General features: G+C 38.0%; 1 protein-coding gene across 8 annotated transcripts in view; it reads left to right on the top strand.

Annotated features, from left to right (window-relative positions):
- The window catches only part of LOC107515746 (60S ribosomal protein L10a-like), a 226,600-nt gene that overhangs the window by 62,168 nt on the left and 151,747 nt on the right, over positions 1 to 12,685 (top strand). The gene's annotated exons all lie outside the window — the stretch shown is intronic.

Genomic DNA, 12,685 nt, shown 5'->3' with positions numbered 1-12,685 from the left:
TAGAATTATTTGTGGGAAATGTCCAAATCCCAAGATACTACAAGTTCCAAGGGTTTCCTCTCCACTCACCTCAGTCGGCGAGCCTTCAGCGCACTTAAATTTTATTGAATGCCTGAAAAATGAAATCATTTAGGGAGAAAATACCCTCTAAATTCCATAATGTACTCAAAAAGCGTCTTTTGGTTGATGTATAGTTTGGCAGATTTGCAATTTAAAATGGTGGTGGCAGTGGATTGCAGGATTCTGCTGTATTTACCATCTCATATAGGCTTTTTTTTACTGCCAAAAATGTGAGAAGAAGAGAAAGGGAAAATTGTTTGGGCCAATTATCTCTGGCTGCTATGGAAAATTCAGAGACTAAAGCTGTCGTAGCCAGAAACAACATTTTTTTTTCCTGGTAGAGATTCTCCAGTTTATTCAGAGCCATTAAGTCCTATGAATGTGGTCTAAGTACTAAGCATTTTGTATTCAGTCAAGATGCAATGAGTCCTATTTTCTGGAAGACAGGGAACAAAGGGATAAAGATCTCCTAGTATAATCCACTGATTTTATTAACAGAGGCCCAGAAGCCTAAGGGCACTTAGCCTGTTGGATCTTATTTTTCCTCGGTCTGTGGCTTTTCCCCACATCTGTTCTTATTGTTAACTAAAGTAACCTGTCGGGGAAATTGTGTTTTTTTACATTTGCCTGCGGACGAAAGTAGACAATTCTAATTCAGAATGCATAATTTTTGTAGAGAAATGCCTCATATTACCTCTTACCAAGAGAGGGCATCCTCTGAGCAGAAATTTTGCCTTCAGGACCATTTTAGGATCAGGAGAAAAAAATAGGCCAGCCTAAAAGAGATCACTGGAGATGGAAATTACTCACAGTTTTGAAAACCTTATATCTATCCTCAAAAAGCATTCAACTTAGTAGGGGAGGCAGAAAGTAGGCTCTGTCCACTTAAAAGAGAACTAATATCCATTTCCTCTTGAGTCTGCTTCTCCACAGTTTCATGTGTGTTTATACTGGCCTCTGCCTAAGATACCTTTTCTCTTGTTCCTCCTCTGGAAAACACCTAGTCATAAGTCAGAGTCCTAAATTGTCCTCTTCACTTGTCAGCATTCCCTCCTCTGCATTAGGACTTTTCATATCCTGAGATTAGAGCACATGTTAACTATTCTTGTAGTGTGTCTCAATGTCTAGACCGTGAAACCCTTAAGAGGTTGGATTATGTTATCTCACTGTTATCCTCAGTGCCTAGCCCGGTACAAGGCATATAAGAAATGCCTGACAAGTGCTGGTTGCATTTATGAACACACATATCAATACAATTATGATTTTTAACTAACTAGGATATCATCATAGATGGGTGGGATTGTTTCGGGAAGTCTTAAACCTATAGCTTAATTGTTTTTACTTTTTCTGCTAAGGTACTTCAAAGAAAATCTACTTTGCATGTACAACGTAGGCAAAAGAAAAAAGGGCTATTATTCAAAACATACAAAGAACTCTTAAAACTCAACATTAGGAAAACAAACAACCCAATTAAAAAATAGGTCAACACCTTGACAGATACACTTCACCAAAGAAGATACACGAATGGCAAATAAGCATGTGAAAAGGTGCTCCACAGCTTATGTTATCAGGGAAATGTAAATTAAAGCAACAATGAGATAACACTGCAAATTTATTAGAAGAGCCCAAATCTAGAATACTCACAACACCAATTGCTGATTAGGATGTGGAGAACAGGAACTCTCAGTCACTGCTACTGGAAATGTAAAATGGTACAGCCACTTTGGAAGATAGTTTGGTGATTACTGAGAAAAATAAATATATTCTGACCATAGATCCAATAATTGTGGTCCTTGGTATTTACCCAAAGGAGTCGAAAACTTATATCCACACAAAAATCTCGATGCAGATGCTATAGCAGCTTTATTTACCTGGAAGCAACGAAGATGCCTGTCAGTTGGCACATGGATAAATAACCATGGTCCATCCAGACGATGGAACAGTATTCAGGAGTGACGTCACCAAGACAGAGACATAGGTTGTTCTGACTTTGATCACCCCCCTCCCGCCCAAGAAGCACAACTAATAACTATTCCCTGGCAAGACACCACTGAGAGACCCCTAGAACATGGGGGTGAGGCTGAAGCACCCATGCACCGTGGAGACCAAGACAGACAGACTGCACGAAAAGGGTAAGAAGACCGGCCTCACACTGGCGCACTACCCCTCCCCGAGGCGGGCGCAGCACCACAGGGAGCGGTATCCACGAGCCTCTGGTTCCTTCAATGGGAAAACGGTGACGGCGACATCCAGCTCCCCCCGCATTGTGGATTGCTTCAGGAGCAGCCATTCTGGTCTCATACCATGGGAATTGCAGGGCAGTCTTCAGGGCTGGACCACTGGGAATCTGTTGGAGAAGCGGGAGGGGAGGGGTCTCCAACACCTGGCACTAAGGTTTGACCAACTGAATTTCTACCTACAGAGCCCAGGTTATAGTCCTGACCAGCTGCTGTGCTCATCTGTAGACCCAAGTGATGGTACAGTCTGACCAGGGAACTACAGCCCCCGGCCCACTGCTGAGTGTAGCCTTCTGAGTACTATTCAGTGCAAAAAAAAAAAAAAGACTATCAAGTCATGAAAAACCATGAAGGAAACTTAAATACATATTACCATAGTGAGAGAAGCCTACCTGAAAAGACTATTGTACTGTGTGATTCCAACTACAGTTGACCCTTCAGTGTGGGGTTAAGGGCGCTCACCTCCCACTCTGTCGAAAATTCACGTATAACTTTTGACTCTCCCCGAAACTTCACTAGAGTCAGTCCTTTGCATCCACAGATTCAACCAACCTTGCGTCAAAAACAGTATTTTCGACCCATAGTTGGGAATCTGCAGTTAGGAAACGATGGTTGCTAATTCGAAAACCCTGTTTTTGACCTGAAGTTGATTAAATTTGCGGATGCGAAACCCACAGATATGAAAGAGAGGCTGTATTGAAAAAAAATTCATGTGTAAGTGGACCCATGCAGTCCAAACCCGTGAAGTTCAAGGCAGGTCACCTGTATATGACACTCTGGTTACCAGGGAGGGGGAAGGAATGAATAGGCAGAACACAGAGGATTTTTAGGGCAGTGAAAATATTCTGCATGATATTTACAATGGTGGATACATGTCATTACACATTTGTCCAAATCTGCAGCATGTACATCACGAAGAGTGAGCCCTAAGGCAAACGGTGGACTTTTGATGATTATGATGTATCAGTATAGGTTCATCCTTAGTAAAAAATGTACCATTCTGGTGAGGGGATGAACCTTACTATTTATTCTGAAGAAAAAAAGAAAGTTTTGATCAAAACCATCCTTTTCAGATTTCCTCTTACTGTTTAGCATATGAGATATCCATGTATAGACATTAAAAAACAGAATATGGTTAATTTAAAAAAAAAAAAAGCTAGTTGTACTTGGTTTTGAAAATAATTAGCTGAATTTCATCCAAGTCATAACTGATTATCTGTTAAAATATTTTATACAATATTTAAACCTAACTTTTCCTCTTACATAAGTTAGCATATGTAGATATAGCCCAGCTATAGCACGTAAGTCTTCATCGAGTATATCGTTAGCCATCTTGTTGAATCAACTGAGACTGTTTTCAACGTCTTTCATAAAAGACTCGAAGACAGCCTTTTGGGGACAAGGTGTTTAACCAATAAGTCAGCATCAAACTGAAAGATGAGCTTTCCCCCAAAGCCCTAGTGAAGGAAGAGAAACAAAATGAAAACATTTGATCTAAAAACAACAAAGCTTTGCAAATCCCCCACCAGAATCTCTAAACTCCACTGGGATTTGGCAAAAGATCATTTGGATAGATTGCATGTAAAGCTGATAGGAATACAGCTTGGCTTTTCAGAGATTGCCTGGGGCAGTAAAGGTCAGTGGTGGTTGGGGGTGTGGGGGGGGGGCGGAGAGAGGTGAGGATTATAAATCGATCCAGCTCAGGGATGTGGAAACACTTAGTCTTGCTCTCCAACCTGAGAACTTCGGAGTGAAGTTGACTTCATTCCTTCATTTATAGACCTAGCACTGGGGTCCCCCTTTGGCAGTCAAAATCTTAGTGGAAGCTGAAGATTTTCTGCTTAGCAATTAGATTGGAAATCTAAGCTGTTGCAGAGCCAATTAATGCAGACAGCTCTGGAAGGCAGTTAAAAATGCAGGAAAGCAGAAAGAATTGCTCAGTATGGAACTCCTCCTTTGGGAATTGTCCAAGGAAAAAAAAAAGTGAAAGGTTTCCCCGCAACCCCTATCCCCTTCCCTTAGGCAAATTTAACAGATTTAGGCATCCAGGCTCAGGAAATGAAACAGTCATTCTATTCTGACCCAGCCAATAATAATGATATGATTTTCCTACTCCCCTCATAGTTATTATTATAGTTCAGATTTTCTGGACTTCAAGATTCTATTTCTATCTCCTTCCAACTCATCCTTCTAAAGCAAGGTACCTTCTTAATCACCCTGGTCTTTACCCATCTTCTTTGCTGGATCTCCGCCCTTCAGACTAAAGGCAGAACACTTCAGTCGCGCAAGGACCTTCTGAATCCCGACACTGCCCGCCCGCCTTTCCCTTTTCTCTTTTGCTTCCCCACATATTAAGCTTCCCGTTGTTTTCTGTTCAAATGGTAGCTGCTCCTAGGTTCGTGCCCTTGCCTTCCCAGAATGCCTTTTCCCTCCCGTTCCCTTGGCAAACCCCATGAATTCTTCAAAACTTGCTCCAACTGTCACCTTCTTTTTAATTTTTTTGCATCTCCCCAAGCCAGAGTCCTTTATACCTCTTTATATTTCCTTAGCATTGTGTCCACACAGACCTTTATTTTTGCTTTCATTTCTCTTTCCCTAACTCAGTGGTGACCATTTAATATTTATCTTTGTGACCCTGCCTCCTAGCAATGTTGGATGACTGATGGGCAATAAATATTTGCAGAATAAATGAATTTCTTGAAACTTAAATTTGGTTTTGACAAAGTGGGAATGTTCTTTCATATTGGCTACATACTGAAGAGGAATGTACACCGAAGGAAAAAACACTTAAAATATTTTTTTCTTTGAAATCCAGCTTTGTTTTGAATGAGCTTTTATTTCAACCACACATCAGTGCTCAGGCACTGTGTTACACAAACATGGACCTGTAGTAGACACGATTGTTTAAGAAGTGAAGTGAAACCATAATAATAAACTAAGAGAACACAATAGTCTTGAATGGGCCCCAGGCAGGAGCTAAACACACCAGACAATGGTTAGATAAAGTTAGAGACCCCAACAAGATAACATTCAGGGATATTTGCCATCACGTGGAAGAAGCATTTCTTCATTGTGCAGGAATAGATCACATGTAACCCAAGAGTCAGTTGCATGGGTGACCCAGAGCCCTCACCTTTAGGGGCCAACTTTTATTTTAAATTCCAAGTAAGATGTTGTTGTGGAAAAATCTTACCTGTGGCTTTGTGTGTGTGTGTGTGGAGTTTCCACGTTTTTGTCCATGCTGCAGTGTGCTGCTTCCTTGGTTTCTGCTGTTTTTCCTTTTTCTCTTTTACTGAAGCTTTGCAATAACTGAAGAGATTGTAGCATAGCACTACATAGACAACAACTTAAAACTGAACGTGAGCTAGCATTGTCCTAAAATTCCTGGCTCCTCGTTGGTTATATGGAGGTTATGGGGAGGGTCGGCCTGCCTTCTTGCAGCTCACATTTTCTGTTTCTCTCTAATATCTTCATATCATCTTGCCTGAGTTGCCTACTGAGATTCAAAGTTCTTTCTTCCCACCTAATTGTATCGAACAATTCACTTCTAATTTTCCACGGCCTTCCAGATTATGGCCTGAGGTGCAGTCCAGATGGATGTTCACAATGAGGTTCAATATGATGAATATTTTTTTCTAAGTAAACAGTATCTTCTCTGATCTCATGCTACCCTGTAAATGTTCAGAAGAGAACAGTCTATTCCTTGTGCTAAATCATAGTTCTCTTCTTCTGGATCACCACAGAGACAGTTGCTTTCCTGGCTCAGAATTTTCTAGAGCCCAAAACATGGAAGCCCAGAATGCTGATTTGGAAACAATATTAGAACTCAACCAAATAGGATATATTTGTGGGTCCCCCCCCCCTTTGGTTCATATGTTTTCAACAGTTTATCCTCACAGATGTGTAAAGGCTATATGGGAAGCTATTCTTGTAGCATTAATATTGGCCATGAGCCAAAAATGATCCAGGTGCTACCCACCAGCTTTAGTGAGCTTTATTCTTCCTTATTCAATAATGCTTTAAGTCACTCCAGTTTAATGATTTTCTTTTAGAGTAATTGAACTTGAATATCTCAAAATACTATCATAAAATGTATTCAACCTTGAAGATAATTACAAACTTGTTCAACAAACCTCATGAAATTTATAGTCGCAGTGGTCTGGCATAAGGGCCTTGGGGCAACCATCACTAGCTAGTCTGTTAACAAAATCCTCAGGAATAATAAAAACAACAACAATAGCTACAATTAGTAAAGTGTTCTTGTGTGACAGGCACTCTTTTAAGCACTTTATGTGTAATAGCTGCCACGCAACAACCCAATGATTGAGGTACAATTAGCATCACCTTTGTACAGATGAGAAAATAGAGGCACAGATAGTGTAACAACATGTCCAAGGAAGGGAGGTCGTAGCATCTAGTCTGTTGGGATGCATCTTGCCTATGGGTCTAGAAGAAATGAGGAGACCGACATCCACAGAAATGAAGACAGTTGTAAAGACTTGGGCTCACATTACTGACACCCATTTTGGTGTCCTTTGCATTATAGCCCATGCTCCCCTTTTTCAGATTTGGAATTTCGGTTTTTTTTTTTCTTTTTTCTTTTTTCTTTTTCTTTCTTTCTTTGTTTGTTTGTTTGTTTGTTTTTTTTAAGAAAGGGATGTATGATTTGCAGCTATCTGGAGGTAGAGAACAAATGGCAGCCACGGTGCTCCAATGGCTGGCCGTTTGATTCATCTGTTACTAGGAACATTTTGCTATTGTTTTCAGAAGAGATTTAATATTATGAATTAATTTGTGCCCGATTCAGGAATGCAGTTGGATATTACAATAAAAAGTTCCAATGCTATGACCCTCTACTGACCTTATAAAGAAGTATCTCATTCTAATTAGGCAATAAAGCTTACGCTTTATAGAATACAGGCTGAAAATAAGATAAAACTTCTAAATGTGTAATCATCTTTTAATTATCCTGGGCTCTGTGATACCAAGCCACTTCTCTGTCTGATCAAATGACAAGTTAATGTGGAAAAAAGAAAAAAAACAAACAAAGAGATTTCCCCATTATAGCTTTCAATTTGGTTGGGGCAGGGAGGGGCGGGGAGTCAATTTAATAGCAGCAAAAAAAAAAAAAATTTTGTTGCTAATAGTTAAATTGGTTCAAATTAGTCTTAGCAAAAGAAAAAAATTAATGGCCTAAGAGGGTATCCTGGAAGCGAATGACAGGAATGTAGCTGTGAATCAAAAGGGACTAGAAGTCTATAAGGAGCCTAGAAAACAGTTTTTTCTGTATTTTGTTTCCACTTCTCTCTGCAAATGCTTTTTATTTTGCTCTCTTTGTAAATCAGCTATCTCTGACACTTGTCTACCCTTTCCTAAGATTATAGCTGTGCCCTGGTTCCTATGTTTATACAGTTTTCTTATAAGTGAACCACACTGACTTTCCTCTAACAGTCACAAGTGTAAATTCCCAAGGAGGGAGCTCTTATTGGCTCGGTTTGATTCTGGTGCTCAGCCACTGCCAATCAGCCGAGTTCTAGGCAATGGCCTTACTGTAACTAGAACATGTCCATCCCTGTGACAGAGGCAATCAGAGTAGAGAGCTGTGAGCAGGGCAGACACCACAATGGTCTCTTCTATTACCATGTAAATTAGGTCTTTGTATGAACTAGCTCTTAGAACTTCAAGGACTATATCCAATTGAAAGCAGTGGTTTTTTTCCTATCTAGCTAGGCATATTTTTAGACCGGATCATTGAGTATGTAATTAGGACAACAAATTAAGAAATTAGCCTGAATAAACCATAATGTTAATTTGCATTTGCTGTAAACCAAAAAATAAAATGGATCCCAAAGCTAAGTGGAAGTGTTTTTGATTATTCTTGACACCACATCCATAATGTGGAGGGGTAATTGAGATGTGTCTAAGCTTTTAGCCTTGCCGATGGTGATGTTTAAGATTTAGCTTAAAGCTGACTGCCCCATTTCCTGCTATAATTGATGGTCGGTTTCTTGGAGACTATAGGGTTTTCAAATGCCTGCATATAATTATATAAATCAATCTGGGGGATGCATGAGTAGAGAAAGAGGAAATTCTCATTATGTTCCTAATATATCATTTGTATTCTCCTAAGACATGAAAGAAACTTGAGAGATAATCCAGTTAGATCCCCTCGTTTTACAGATGGAAAATAAAGCACAGAGAAAGGAATTGACTAGTCCATTGTCAGATGACATTTGAGTGGCAGATTCAGGATTAAAATCTTAGGTTCCAGTCTTCTTTTTATTATGTCCTGCTATTAATAGTCAGGTTCACAAAACATATGACAGCACTGCTAGGTAGATATGTTTTCACTAGTTTTTAAATTACTTTTTCTAACACCTGGACTTTACTTATTCATCCTAATATTTTCAGGTACTGAATATAAATGCTTTGGATAATTGTCTAGCTAATTCAACTAACCTGTAACAATAACTCAGCAGCACAGATGATGAAAGAGTAGAGAAAAATGTTTGTTTTTTGCTGTCTATCATGTTGATGGAGAACTAGGCTTAAGTTTTTTTAATCGTGGGGGAAAAAACAGCAAATACGTGCTTTGTAATTTGGAATAAGTTTGTTCTTCACTACAAATTATAAAGAAATCTGTAGGGACAAATTTCCGTAATTATAATTTTATGTTGGAACTCTGAAAATACACAGCCCTCAGTGTCTTTTATCTCTGTTTTCTCCACTTCAAGCTACAAAAGGAACTGGGCTTTAGATTAGAAATGAAAAACTGGTTCATAAGTAATTCTAAAATTAAAACAAAATAAAACAAAACAAAACCTCATGTGAAGTAAGTAGTATATTAGTATTTTCGGAAAATTGAAAATATATTGAGAACCACAAGAAAATGTGTAATATACATAATTTGAGTAGTTCTTTCTACAATAATTTGGAAAGTATAAGAAGAAATTTAAAACATTTAGTTAAAGAAAATTACATTTACCACATAAAAATATTTACAGCTATAAAGATTTGAAAGCAGAAGTTTGAGCATCACCAGTGTATTTAAATGTTTACATTCTTAGCTAAATTAATAATGAATATTCATTTTCTTTTTATGAAAATTCTATTTAAAAAGGGCATTAGAATGTGTATCTCTTGGACATGTTAGTTATCTTGAAAGAAGTCATTCGGTTATTATAATAACAATTCTACGTGTGTTACAAGCATATCTGATTTCTCTTATATTTAACCTCTTTAGATAGCAGAGGAACTCTTTTCTGTATCTTCTGTGTCTGTCTTCACAGCACCTTGCAAAGTGTTCTGCAGCATAGTAAGTTTTCAGTATCTATTGTTTACGGGCTCTTTATTTTGCTTTCATATAGAATAATTCTTTTTTAAATCCCTTACATATTAATTTTTTTTCAGAAAATTTGCTATGACCTAAAACACATACAGAAAGGAACACAGAAGACGAACGTGCAGATCAGTGAATTGTCAGAAAGCCAACACTCATGTTATCACCACCTAGTCGAAAAATAGCATACTGCCAGATCCCAGAAGCCACCTCCCTCAAAAAGATTAATGAACCTTGTACCTCTACAAAAGCAAACACTATCCTGAACCTCTAACTCTATACTTTAGATCTAACAGCATTTGACTATTATCAAAATAAAATCATATGGTATACTAATAAATGAACAAAAGCTGGCTCATGTGCACGATATTCTTTCAATCTTTCTTCTTTTATTGTTCACAATGAACAAAGAGGAAATGTGACTAAAAAGTTCTTACTGACCCAAAGATAGCCCTGCTAAATGCCAATATGCATTCTGAATTTTAAATAATTTGAAAAACGAAACATGATAATAAACAGGAAATTGAAAAAAAAAAAAGTACATGCAGTGTGCCAACCCTCTCTGGCCAAATGGCATGGGGTTAGAGTTCTGAATTCCTAGACTGTAATTTGTCCAAGTTTTAAATATATAGTACATTAATTTGCTTTTCAATTTGACAGAATAAAGTATTTGATTCTCAAATGGATCTTAATTTTTGGTTTAAAGATATTTTTTTCTAAAAAAGGGACAGAGGTTGCTGGGAAGACATAATACTTGGTGATTATAACTTTTAAATTTTTAAAATTAAATTTATTACCAAAGAAAAGCAGAGTCACATTGTAAAAATCAAATAAGGAAAGTCCTCCTGGAAAGTTCTACTCCCTAATATTGAGTCATGCTCCTCAGGAGCAGAAACTTTCAATTCTTAGTTGTCTTTTTTGAAATTTTTCTCCATATTTCTAAATAAGATGAAAAATTTGACTTTTTCCAATTTTAGATACCACTTTACCTATTCACTTTCTGTACGCAACTTCCCCAATTTCCACCCTCTACAGCTGTGAAAACATTCGCACTGTTATAATATTACCACCTCTTAACTTTGGCTTATCCCAAAATTATTATATTGGGAAGGTAAGGGTATATGACTTAAAGGCCAATTCTTATTATAGATTAATAAATTGATTTCCACTGAAATTAACTATATAAATAAGTTAATTTCAAGTTCTTTACACAGAACTTATCTAATATTTAACTATCACTATAAGCTCAGCTCTTTCTCAGTTCAGGAAAATGTCAGGACTTAATCCAGATTACACCTCCCTAGACTACTCCTGGAAAGTGAATGGGGTCAGTTACACTTACCTTGTTTGCTTGCTGTCTTTCAGGCCTCTCTGTCCTGCATTGTCTGATGTCTAGTGCCTGAAAACTATGGAGATATATATATACACATCTGCATCTATATCTACATCTACATATGCATATACATACATATCCTTTGTTGTTATTGTTATTTAGTGGAAGGGTAAATCCAGTCCCCTGTTACCAATTTTGGTTAAAAGTGGAAATCCTGTTATTCTATTCTTGTGGTAAAATTTAAATTTTCCTGTCCTAAACCACTCAGTTCTACTTTGAGATGTTTACCTAGGCCACCTTGGTAGCAGCATTAGGCATCATGTCATCATCCTTAGCTTTATCGAAGCCCCATAAGGGTTCTTATTCCTAGCATCTGTAAAGTAGTCCTATTTCTATCTCAACAGATGTTTATAGAGTGAGAAGCCCCTGACATGTAGGATGTAGATAGAAGTGAAGAACACAGATGAGGCCCTTTCCTTTAAGGAGAAAATGTTAAATAAATAATAATAATACAATAGCTTCCTACCACTATCAACTCACCCTACTTTATTTTTCTTTACGATAATCTTTACCACCATATATATTGTATATTCATTGGTTTAATTTTTGCTTTTACTTCAGAGAGGTTGTAAGCTCCATGAGAGCAGGAACTTTAATTTTTTTTTTACTAATGTATCCCCAATGTCTCAAAAAATGCCTGAGATGTAGTGAGTACTTAACAAGTGTTTGTCAAATGAAAGAATGTCGAATGAAACTGCTATAAAGAGAAAGGCAAGGGCATAATGAAATTCTGTAATCTAGAATACCTCTCAGGATGTAGGCCTTGGGATCACCTGCATTAGAGTCATTTCAGGTGATTGTTTAACAAGCAGATTTTTGATCCCCTCCCCACATCCAGGGGTGTTGAATTTCTGAGGATGAGGCCTACCAATTATATACATTTTAACAGCCTTCTCAGATAATTGGAATTTAGAGAACCACTGGTTTGGGGCATAGGACAGAGAAGTGTGCTTTGAAATCAAAAAGAACAGACACGACATTTAGCAGCCACGTGACAAAGAAAAAGGCTATATCTTCTCTTATCCTTACTTTTCTCACATAAAAAAGCAGGCACATAATACTTTCCTTACTGGGTTTTCTCAATGATATAGACTGGTTTAGTTCATGTAAAATACCTGGTATGTACAGAGCTGGGAATACTTTTGGTTTCTCATGACCTTCGTCTTCAAGGTTCTTCTGCCCATTGGAAGAAAATCAGGGAAACACTTCAAACACTGGCACACGCAGGGCCAATGCTGGCACACTGTAAAACCAGTCACAGGGTTGAGAAGTCTGTGCAATGTGAGATGAGACTGTGGGTGGGCAAGGACTCCTAGAGGCAACATTAGGAAAAAGAGAAGAAAGTAGTATGACCGGTTCTTGCTGAAAAAGACATGAATAATTTATACACAGTCTTTGTTGTCAGGGGCTGGGACTGGAGGCCAACCATTCAATAAGATCTTTCTCAAAACCAGCACAAATCACTTTAGTTCCAGCAATAAAGTTTTCCAAGTAGTTCATTAGATTTCTCTCTTCCCTGGTGATTGCTTAGGGGGAAAAAAGTATGAAGAACATTTTGTACCTTCTCTCCTCCCTCCCTCCCTTTTTTCCTTCCTTTCTTTCTTCCTTCCTTTCTTCCTTCCTTCCTTCATTCCTTCCTTCCTAACTTCCTTCCTA

The sequence above is a fragment of the Rousettus aegyptiacus genome, unplaced genomic scaffold (assembly GCF_014176215.1).
Source record: "Rousettus aegyptiacus isolate mRouAeg1 unplaced genomic scaffold, mRouAeg1.p scaffold_m13_p_6, whole genome shotgun sequence".
Lineage (NCBI taxonomy): Eukaryota > Metazoa > Chordata > Mammalia > Chiroptera > Pteropodidae > Rousettus > Rousettus aegyptiacus.
This window is presented reverse-complemented; position numbering and strand designations above follow the sequence as displayed.